This window comes from Passer montanus, unplaced genomic scaffold (genome assembly GCF_014805655.1).
Source record: "Passer montanus isolate IOZ18808 unplaced genomic scaffold, ASM1480565v1 scaffold125, whole genome shotgun sequence".
Lineage (NCBI taxonomy): Eukaryota > Metazoa > Chordata > Aves > Passeriformes > Passeridae > Passer > Passer montanus.
Window position 1 is genome coordinate 11,611 of NW_024359278.1, and position 10,598 is coordinate 22,208.

A 10,598-nucleotide genomic window follows, 5' to 3' on the forward strand; every position below is an offset into this window, starting at 1 on the left:
CCCCCTCAAAGGATTAAAAAAAAAAAAAAAAAAAAAAAAAAAAAAAAACAAAAAAAAAACCCAAAAAAACCCCTCAATACAGAGGCTTGAGAATGTTTTTTGCGGATTTTTGGATATTAGGTGCAAGGGTGACATTCTCGTGTTCCAGCCACCCTGAAGGCAAGCCTGCAGCCCTTGGCACTGAGGATGGTCTTGCAGAGTGCACCTACCTGGTGGTCCCACAGAGCCACAAGCACCTGATCCAACACCCACCCAGCCAAGAGAATGCAGTATAATGCCTAAATTAGCTGTATTCACAGACCAAACTCCCCAAACCGGAGGGAAAGATAGCACTTTGCCAGAACAAGCTGTTTAAAACACCAAGTGAGTTTCTACCGTATGACTTCGTCTAGGTGCGACAACTTGAAAATCAAGTAATCTACTAAGGTGACACATCTTTTTCACAAGAGCATGCAAATGCCTCCTGCAATTTTGGGACAGACCATCCTTGTGAATTGGCCACTTATGCTTCTCATCTGCTCATTGAGAAAAAACAAAAACAAAAAACCTAAAAGAAGGCTTTTCTGTATTTTGGAAAGAGAATGATAGAGGAAGCAGATGAAGGTTTTTCTGTATGGACTGAGATGACCCGAAATGAAAGCAGTTGTGCAAAATAGCCAACTCTGAAATCTGTCTCCATGATCAGGAAGGAACACACAGCACTTCCTTACTGAAGCTGGCCAGCCTGGTTGGACCTGCTCAAGCACACAAATCATATTCTTCAGGCCATCTCCATTAGAAAACACTTCCATCCTTCAAAAGCTCTATCCCCTTCCTGGCACCCGTCTCTTGCAAGCAGCTCTCACCCCCTGCAATCCATCTTAAAAAAAATCCCCTCTGCAGCCTGCTGGAGATAATTCCTCTTGCTCTGAATCACTTTGTGCAATTCAGACAAGGTGAGTCTGGCTTGAGTTTAGACTTCTGGCTGCTGGTGGGATGCTGTGTAGGCTGGAGATGGTGTTTTGGTGAGCTGGGGCTGCTGTGTGGCCGTGTTGCATTGCCCTGGAAACGTGAGAAAGCCCTGCTCTGGAGGCTGCTTCACAAACGGCTGCTGGTGGCAATAGGACATCTGGAAACCACGTGGAAGCTGCAGATGGTGGAAATGTGGTACGTGGGAAGCATGTGAATTGCTCAGTAAGCCTCTAGGAACAGTGATGGAAACTCCTACATGGTAGAGACCTTCCCTGGGTGTCTCGGGAAGGATTTTATCATCACACTGCAAGCTAGAGCTTATACTCATGCAAAAAATATCAACGTTATTTCTGGATAGGGAGATTGAGTCACCTTTCAATTTTAGGAATTCTGCTGGGCAGTTTGTGCAACAGAGAAGTAGGAATAGAATGGTAATCATAGGTCATGTAATACAATCCCCTACAGCAGGTACAACTACGCCACCAAGTCCTGATGACTAAGCAATCTCACCTTTAATTTAGAAGTTTTTTTACTGCTGGAAAATTGTCACAGATGTGATTCTCTGAGTATTGGGAGTCAGTCAAATGTGCCAATATAATTTGAGTTTTTTTGTTTTTCTTGCCTTCACCCAGTCTTTAGACAGTCATGGAGGAAAAGACAAATCATGTAACTTAACATTATATTGATTTTCCCTCCCCCCAATTAATATTTCTTGTTTAAGATTGCACATAAAGGTTAAAATCCCTTCAGTTAATCCAATACTGTGAGTCTACCACGAATTCTAATCTTAGCATGAATTCTGCCGTGAAGTCAGGATGCTGTTCTCTGCTTTAGTCCTAGTATTTGTTTAAATTTTCCTAATTTCTCCCTTTCAGTCACTGTGCTAGTAGAATCCGAACTGAAGACCACTTCCACAGGAGTTTTATCCTATTGCAAACTGGCAATACACAGGTTTAAGAACCAGCTGTGATTCCCAGGTGAGGAGAATGAGAAGGCTCTGTATCTGAGGGCGATTCCCCAGTGAGAGGAAATGAGAAGAATCTGGTGAGTCTGTATCACACAGGTTGAGAGGCAGCAGCTTTTCTTCTACAGTCCTTATCTCTGACCAAATGTGAATCACTTTCATCATAACTCCACATTGTGTCACAAATCACAGAATAAACTAGATCAATTACTTCCTTATGAGTGATAACTGAGGTCTTGGTGGCCAAAAGGTTGGCACCTCTTGAAGATGCTGGAGAATGGAATTACTGCACAAATTGTTTCTGCAAACATTGCCTTCCACCTGTTTGGCTTTAGTAAGATCAGATAAGCAGGGCACTTCCTCTTCTTCTAAAAATGTGGCTTGTGGCTTTCCTTCAAAATGGAGAGAAAAATCTCCTTGCATGATTTCTTATTAGGTGATAGGGAGAAGGAACAGCTGAAGTGTTTTCTGCACAAGTCTAAGTATTACAGGTCCCTGGAATACTTAGAATCAATTGAATTGGTAATCATTATTTTCCTCATAAATATCACTTCTTTACCTTGATTTCCTTCCTGTAGCCTCTGCTGGAAAATGTAATGTTTCAGACGTACTAATGGATAACTACTAATGTACTAACCAGCTAGGAGAGGTTATTCAAGCTCTGTTGACCACTTCCCAGAACGCAGATTTTGCAGGAACTGCCATCTCTTTGCTCAGTTGTGATAGCCAGCATTTTATGCTGATGACTCGACAAGAGAATATCCCCATGCCTTTCTGGTCAGGGCCTGAATGAGGAAATAAAAGCCAGTTGCAGGGTTTGCAGTTTATCTCTTCAGAGGGCACAGGAGGAAATTATGAGGAGAGCGAGCAAATTTGTTGACAGGAAAGATTTGTGCTACAAGTGAAGGAATGTTCTCAGGAAGAGTTTAGGGGAAGGGGCTGTTTTCCAAGAGTCTTCATTAGATGTTTTGAGAAAGCAGGGTGGCTCATGCAGAGACAAGTGTGCAATAATGCTCAGGACTGCCTTCTGTCAAAGGCCCATGAAATTCTGGAGGTTCCTGTACTTGGTTTCTTACTGCTGACAATGTACAAAGCTGTTGGGTGTTTTGAGGAAGAGAGGATCATATGGTGGAGGAGGATAGAGGATCAAAATGAACATGCAAGCTAGTTTGTGTACTTTTTGATCAGCTAGTTTAATGGGAAAAAACCCCAAGCTTAAAATCACACAGGAAACTGCTGTCTTTCAGACCCAAGCCTTATTTTCAGCCATGTTATCCATCTGCAGTAGAATAAGTGCACGTGCTAGCCAGAAACATTATTAGGATGAATGTGCATCTGGCAAAGCAGGGTTCAAACCCCATCCTGTGTGATCGGCCATGTGGCTGACTTGAACTTCAGAAGCAGATTACATCAGGCTGCAACCACTTCTTCTGCTTCAGGGGGTAGCTGAGGGGTCTGCTTCATTTTCAGAAGCCAACATTCCACATCTGGCAGTGGCAATTGGGTGTTGAAAGAAGCCATTCTTTAAGGTAGCATTTATGTATGAACAATTATTTAAAAAGTGTAAGGAAACTGATACTCACATACTGAGTTGGTGGTAGTTTTACTATGGGATATATGCACATATCTTCTTCCAGAAATGGTTAAGCATCCATTTTGTGTACCAAAAAACTTCTTTGCAAAAGCTGGTTGGCTAAAGTGATAACCTAAAAAAGCCAGGAGTCACTGCTTTCCTCTTGTGACTGAAGGAAAGTGTCATTTTTACATGTTTAAAGTAGCATATGTTAGTGCACAGATGGACAATGGTGCTGGCAGACAATTATCTGCACCCATCTGCATAAATCAAGGAAAAGCTAAGACATGCTACATCTTTCTCTTATCCCTGCAACGGAGGTTTTGAGATGGATGAGTGCACTGAGCAGCGATTGTAGGCCGATGGCTAAAGTATTCTGAGAAACTAATTGGGTTTGTAAGGACATCTCATGGTATTGTGGCAACCTGGGCCCAGAGGTTAACACATCTAGTCATTTGGAAAGCATTGGGCAAGACCAGGGCTGTAGCTTATCTCTACTATAATTCCACTTCTCTGGGCCATGGATATCTGGACCCCTGCTTATTTTAGCCTGGTGTTTTCCCACTCCTCTCCAAAGGCAGGAACCTAAAGAATGATCCAGTGGAGATGTGGACTCTGTAGACCAGGTTAATATAAGCCCAGTGATAAGGCACGGGCTCTTTCCAGCCATGTTTCCCACAGCTTGCTCAGAAGATTGTTTAGCCATCTATCAACCTACTACAAAGACACTCATCAAATCTCTTGGGAATAGCCAAAAGTTTGGCTACTAAGAAATCTCTTTGGATCACCTTGCTGACATGATTCAGTTACCCTACTTGGAGGTGGAAGTTGTGCAAAATCATTTTTATGTGTGAAATGAAATGCCCCTCCCAGACTGTAACTTGAAGGGAGACTGACGACTGAAGTTGCTGTTAACAAGGCTGCCACAGACACTGGCAAAACTTTTTTGTTGTTTCTTAAACCTAGTTTTATATGATATGACTAGGAATATTAGAAGGGCTTCAAGGTACCTGATTTGTTCATGATCAAGGGACTGTCAAAGAAATTACTCTGCTATTGTAAGTTATGTACACATCTAAAAAATCCAGATTCCCTCCATGTATCCATAAGCAAGTCCAATGCCATTGGAGAGGAAGAAACTACAAGTTCTTCCAATGCAACACTAGTGATATAAGGACCTAGCTCTGTTTTGAATGAAAATGTAGGGATGTTTTAGGAAAAACATATATAAAGTGGCTGTAGATACATTAAGGCTAGAAACTAAATGGAACATGTTCCTTTTCTTTGCTCAGCAGAGTTGTACAATAATTCCTTTGCAAGACTCTCTGGTCCTTCAGTTACTTCATGAGTTTGAAGCTGCTCTTAGATTAGAGTATCTTCCTAGGAAATCTATGGTGTTGAGGGAGTTAGTTTATCTGCAAGAGTGATTTCATTCCTGAGGTTTTGTGACCACTTTGTTATAAAAATGCTGTGTCTAAAAATGAATATGGTATACGAACCACTTTATTCGGTTTACTTCTAGTCAGAAGCTGACCTGTGACCCTCAGATTTTCCCTTAGCCAAGGGATAAACAAATTTAAGTTCCCAGAAAGAGCTATCTTTATTACATCTAAAATAGAGCAATGTATGGGTTTAAATTTAATCAGTAATTTCAACCTCTCCAAGCTACCATTATGGCTTTCTGTGAAAGCTTGTAAAAATAAAAATATCTTAGACAAAAATAACAGTCCCTCATTCTAAGACCGTGGAGTGTCTCAGTACATATTTGGCACATCCTCTGAGGTTCTATCAACAACAATCCAAAATAGGCTGATGTAAAAGGCGAATTATAAAAGTAAGTGGTGTTTAGTGTCTGGTCCTGTATCCTCTGAGGCTTCTGACAAGCACTCAGTATAATCTACAATGCTCATAAGATAAAATAGTGGGCATTAGAGGCTGGGCAGTGATGCTCAAGGTCAAAGTCAGTTCTGCAAAAGAAATGCATTGAATTCCTATTCTGTTAAACTTTCTCGCTCAACTTGACAGCAAATCCAGCGTCTCCATTCTCTCTCAGGTGTACTTTACAGACTACTAGTTTCTTCTACTACATAATAGTAATATATATATACACATATATATAGGATTTGTGATAGGAGAGCATTTTGCAATCTCTTGGTGTGAATATACATAACTTCATCAAAATAAATAAGGTCTATGTTATTCTCAGATGTGACTTTGTTTGAAACCATCTTTCCTAAAATTGCCTTAAAGACTACATTAATACTTAATGATATTCCTCTCGTGGGAAAACCACTGTAAAATGCACTTTTTCATGTTTAAAGTAAGACTTTCAGAATGGTAACACCTCCTAACAACAAAAAGACAGCTGGAGGTCTGCAGAACTGAACCAGAAGCACTGATACCACTGCAGATGAAGCACACCATCAACATAATCCTTTTCTTTTTCTTCTTTTTTTTTCTTTTTCTCCAGAGGCACCAGATGGCAGCATTTTTCCCTCACTGAGTGTGATCTCATCCTCTCAGACTCACTCCTGGGATCATCAGGCTTTGAGGCTTCGTAAGCCACAATGACCTCAGCTGAACTGCACCTTCTCTGTTGCCACCTGCTCCTTTTTCCTAATTTTATTGGACATGCACAATCCAGGCCCTTGAAGTTGTGGTTGCCTTTTCCCTGTGCAGGTCTGAGAGTCTAAAAAGAATCATTAACAAACAGGTATGCAAAAAATTTAGACCACGGAATACGGCTCTGGCCTCTAAATTTTCCACATCCTCTAAATATTACGGATCATGAAGTTTATTTGATATTCTTGTTAACTACATGCTCTTTTCCATATACACACGTGCACAATGTAATACTTGTCTACAAGCAAGTTTGGCATGTGTCCTTTTCTATCAGTGCTTTATTCCTTGAATAATATTTCATTATAAACAAGTTATGTATGTCAAGTTATGCGCTACTAGGCTTGTAACCTCTGTTGCAAGAACTCAATTCTGGACAAATAATCTGAATCAGAGCAGGGATTTTTGAGAACTAAACTGCAAGATCTGGGTTTTTTTACAGTTACAGACATGGCCTAAAGCTTTGTGGGCTGGGAATTCTGTTATCTCACAATCCTCTGTTCTGCTTCTTCCCTTCATCCTCATGTTATTGCTTTCAATGCTGCTTTGTTAGTGGTTTTGAATTAGAAGAAAAAAACCTACACATTATGTCCAGCTGTAACAAACTATTCTTAAAACATCTACCTTTAAACTTGAATTCTGCAGCACTGGGATGCAAATGTTTGTTTATTTGAACGATGTGACTAACACTGACAGCATAAGAAAGGCTCTTTATAGTGGGGTTGGATTGCTGGGCCCCAGAGGGTGAAGGAGTAGCAGCCCTGGCTGCTGCTTTCTTTGACTGTTACTCCATCAGGTTGCTGGTGTTTCTGCTCTGGTGACTGTGTTAATGCTTTGCAAATGCTATGAGCTCAGTAGTAGACTATTTGGGGATTGTATAATTTATTAACTTCTGACAAGCAGGCCATTATTTTTCTGAAGAACATGTGTGACAAGGGACTTTACTTTTATTTTATTTTTCAAATTTCAGCCAAATTCAACATGAGTGTCACAGGATAGGGGCACTAGATCCTTGACAGCCCCACCCTTCCTCTTATTTAATACCAAAAACTATCTGTAAACAAGCAAGAAGGAGGGAGGGAAGAGTAATTCTCAGAGGAAGTATTAAGAATCCTGTATGATTAAAACATTAGGCTGTGTAAATTTGGGAAACACTGCTATTTTCTTCTGTTAAAAAAAAATTCCAATTAAAAAAGTACTAAAATTCCTTCTGTTTTATCTCACTTTCTTGTAGCAATTCTTTTCCAGGTCTGGATTTGCCTGTACTTTGCCATAAACTAGTATCTACAAAGAGGACAGATGTAGCTTTATGCCCAAGATGTGTAAAATAAATGCAATCGAAGTATATGAGCATCTCACCTGAAAGTGGAGTGGCATTGCACCGCTGGAAGTCAATTGTGTTAGTTTCACCTTACCCTCTAAAAAAGAAGGCAAAGAAATTTAAATATATCTCCACTTTTTAAATTATTGATGCAATCCCTTGTGCACAGTTGCTTTGCAAAGTGGAAGGAAGATTAACTGTAAATATTTTGTCTAACTATAGCACCGTAATTACTATTTCTCACCTTCTCTGAGAAAGACAAGCAGGTACCTGTGATGAGCTTTGTGAGGGGAGAGATGCTGAGAAGGTAAAAAGAGTGTCTGGTGTCACTCAGTATGGAACATTACAGCTTACCATTATTTATTTTGGAACTGTGACCACTGACCAAAAGATGGGAACTATAAATAGGAATGCAATAAGCATTAGCTGCGCAAGAAGGAAAAAACAGTGTAACTTGGCATGCAGCAAAACGTGTATCTGGCATAGCATACAGCTGTCCCTGCAACTCCCACTGCCACCCCGGGGGATTTTGCTGATTTCCCACTACTTACCATGAATTAGGAACAGCACCATCTCTGTTAGCTTTGATTCTTACTCAGTAGAGTTCGCTCAGATAGGTCCTGATAAACCTTTACCTAAGAAAGATACAAGTCTCCTCCTACACGTAAATTACAGGGAGAAGATTGTTTGTTTTGTGAAGTGTAACTGCTATGTACCATTCACAGGCTGCATCTTGCACAGTAAGTGAAATAATTGTTGGAACAAGCTGATGGAATCACTGCTTCCCTCTGCTGCAGTTCAGAATGAAAACACCAAACAGGGCCAAATTCTGCCTAGCAGAGTTCATTGTGTTTTTGCTTCTAGACTGCCATGGCTGGAGGATGCATCTGTAAAAATTCAGAGCATGTTAGCCTAGAATGGACTGAGATAGAGACCTTGGCAGTTTTGCAACAGAAACATATTTTCCACTGACTCCTGAGCTTAGCTTTCAATCATGTCAGTCTGGTATGTGAGAGCAAGAAACCCAACACAGACACTTTCCTTTCCGTGTGTACATTGTTATATGATGCATACAGAACATGGTGAGTGCCCTCAGAAAGGCATCCCCTGAAAGAAAATCTATAGTTTCATGTTTTGAACATCCTCATTTCCCCTTCTTATCCTTGTAACATTTCCTATATGGCCTTAGCCACAGAGAAATGTTTGGTTTTTTTTTTCTGTAGCAGACAGTGACAATTTCAGGTGTTATAGCAGGTGATGTGGGAATGGGAGGCTGCAAAGAGTGGTTAGGAAGAAGTTGTTACAATGCTCTATGTCTAAAAAGTAGACAAAAGTAAGCATTTCATTAGGAGGGGCAAAACAAGATACACATGGAATAAAATCTGAGTTTTTCCTGAGAGACACAAGAATACCAACTGTCTTAAGAGCTTCTGCCACTGATCCTATTACAGTTGCGTGATTTCTCTCTTGGTGCCTGTTCACCACTGATTGTCCTGCACAGAAAAAAAATACAGGTATTGCACAGGGACAGTTGGCGCCATTCCAGCCCAAACTATAGCCTGGACTGTTCTCCTGAGCTAGGCTAGATGTTGCTTCTGGCCACACAGTGAATTTTGAATGCCTGAAGATGTCTTTGACAAGTAAAGACAGCACGGAATTGTGTAGGCAAGGATGTTACACGCTTTTCCTTGCTTATTTTGTTTTTCAGTTGGGAGAAGTAGGCTTTCTTTGTTTGGAGTTATATTTTTGTCTTCAGTGAGTGCTTCTTAGGAGCTGAAGTAGAGCTAGCCCCACTCAAGACATCTGTAAGTTTTAAGCAGTTTTTCCCATCCGAATGGGACTGGATAACTTCCACTGCCAGCTGAACAGCAGAACATCAGCCAGAAAAAACATTTAAGTACATTTACACATTTGATGCTAACGGCCAGAGAAAGAAGAATGGATAAATGGTGTTTACTCCATTTATCCTCAAGCACAACAGAGTACATAGCTTCCTTTAATAACCCCCTGTAGCACAGGCAAGAGGCGATGGTCCTGGTTCCTGGTGTTTGTGATAATTTGCCAATGAAACACAGAGGTCTCGGATTGTTTGTGCATTGTTTATTGCAGCTTTTACCCCTGCAGCCAGATTCTCCAAACTGCTATTTTGTTTTTTCAATGAAGACTTCAGAATGGATTTTGTAAACAAAAAAATACCCCAAACAAAACTGCTAGAGAGTGAATGGCTGCTATCAGCTGATTTCTTAGAGGAGGTGAGTTTATAAGTGATTGGAAAAGGCAGAAGGATGTCTGGTCACACATGTGTGGACACACGTTTGCACTGCTCCTCAGGAGTGTCCAAGTGGATGAAGCTTGCCCCGGGGTTGCAGTTACACCCTGCACTGTGTGCCCAGCGTGAGGCTAAGCCGATGTTTAGTCCTGCAGACAAAAAGGAGTCCTTCGGCTTCGCCAATTTAACAGGAGTTCTGGATTAAGTAGGAAAAGGGTAACTAATTCTGCTGAAACATCTGGATCATACAGATGTGAGAGGTCGTTCAGAACAAATATACAATCCTCTTTGTGGTCGGCACTTGGGATATCCAGAGGACTTTCCCTAGACGTACACCTGACAAAGAGCATAATGGAAAGCACCTCAAGCCCAGCTCAAGGGTGGGTTATTTGCTCCGGCACTCCCTTTCTCAGGGCACATCCAGGTCCCCGCCCGGGCCGGCTTCTCCTCGGGGGTCAGCTGCTCGGGCCTGCGGCGGCGAGGCAGAGGGGAGAGGACACGGGCGGTCAGGGCTAGCGGGGTGGGAATTCTGCCACAGGACGGGGAGAAGCCAAACCCACCTCTCCAAAAGGTGAGATAATTGCAATAAGCCCCAGAACTAAAAAGCGGGCCCGCGGCCTGCCAGGACCAGCCGGCTCTCCTCGGGCGGCCTCGCCGGGCCCCGGGACCGACCCCAGCCAGCCGGGAGCAGTGGGAGGAGGAGGAGGAGGAGCGGAGGGAGGAGGCAGCGCTGGCAGCCGGGCGGGGAGGGGCCACGCGGCGCCGAGGAGGAGGAGGAGGACTAAGATGGCCACCAGCCGCCGCGGGGAGCGGCCCCGCTCCCTCCGCGGCCCCCTCGGCGCGGCCCGGCCTTGATGGGGCCGGGACGACCCCGGCGCCCGGACGGTGCAGCAGCGGCGGC

The 10,598-nt window shown here is 42.5% G+C and overlaps 1 long non-coding RNA gene across 2 annotated transcripts; it reads left to right on the plus strand.

The window, feature by feature from the left end:
• Positions 1–142: 142 nt before the first annotated feature.
• On the plus strand, positions 143–7,427 carry LOC120497233. Of its 2 annotated transcripts, XR_005626459.1 has the most exons (4): positions 143–935; positions 1,827–1,995; positions 5,959–6,201; positions 7,342–7,427. It is a non-coding gene; the product is annotated as an uncharacterized LOC120497233 (long non-coding RNA). The 2 variants fall into 2 exon arrangements; XR_005626458.1 differs by lacking the exon at positions 7,342–7,427 and having other exon boundaries at positions 5,959–7,249.
• Positions 7,428–10,598: the final 3,171 nt, after the last annotated feature.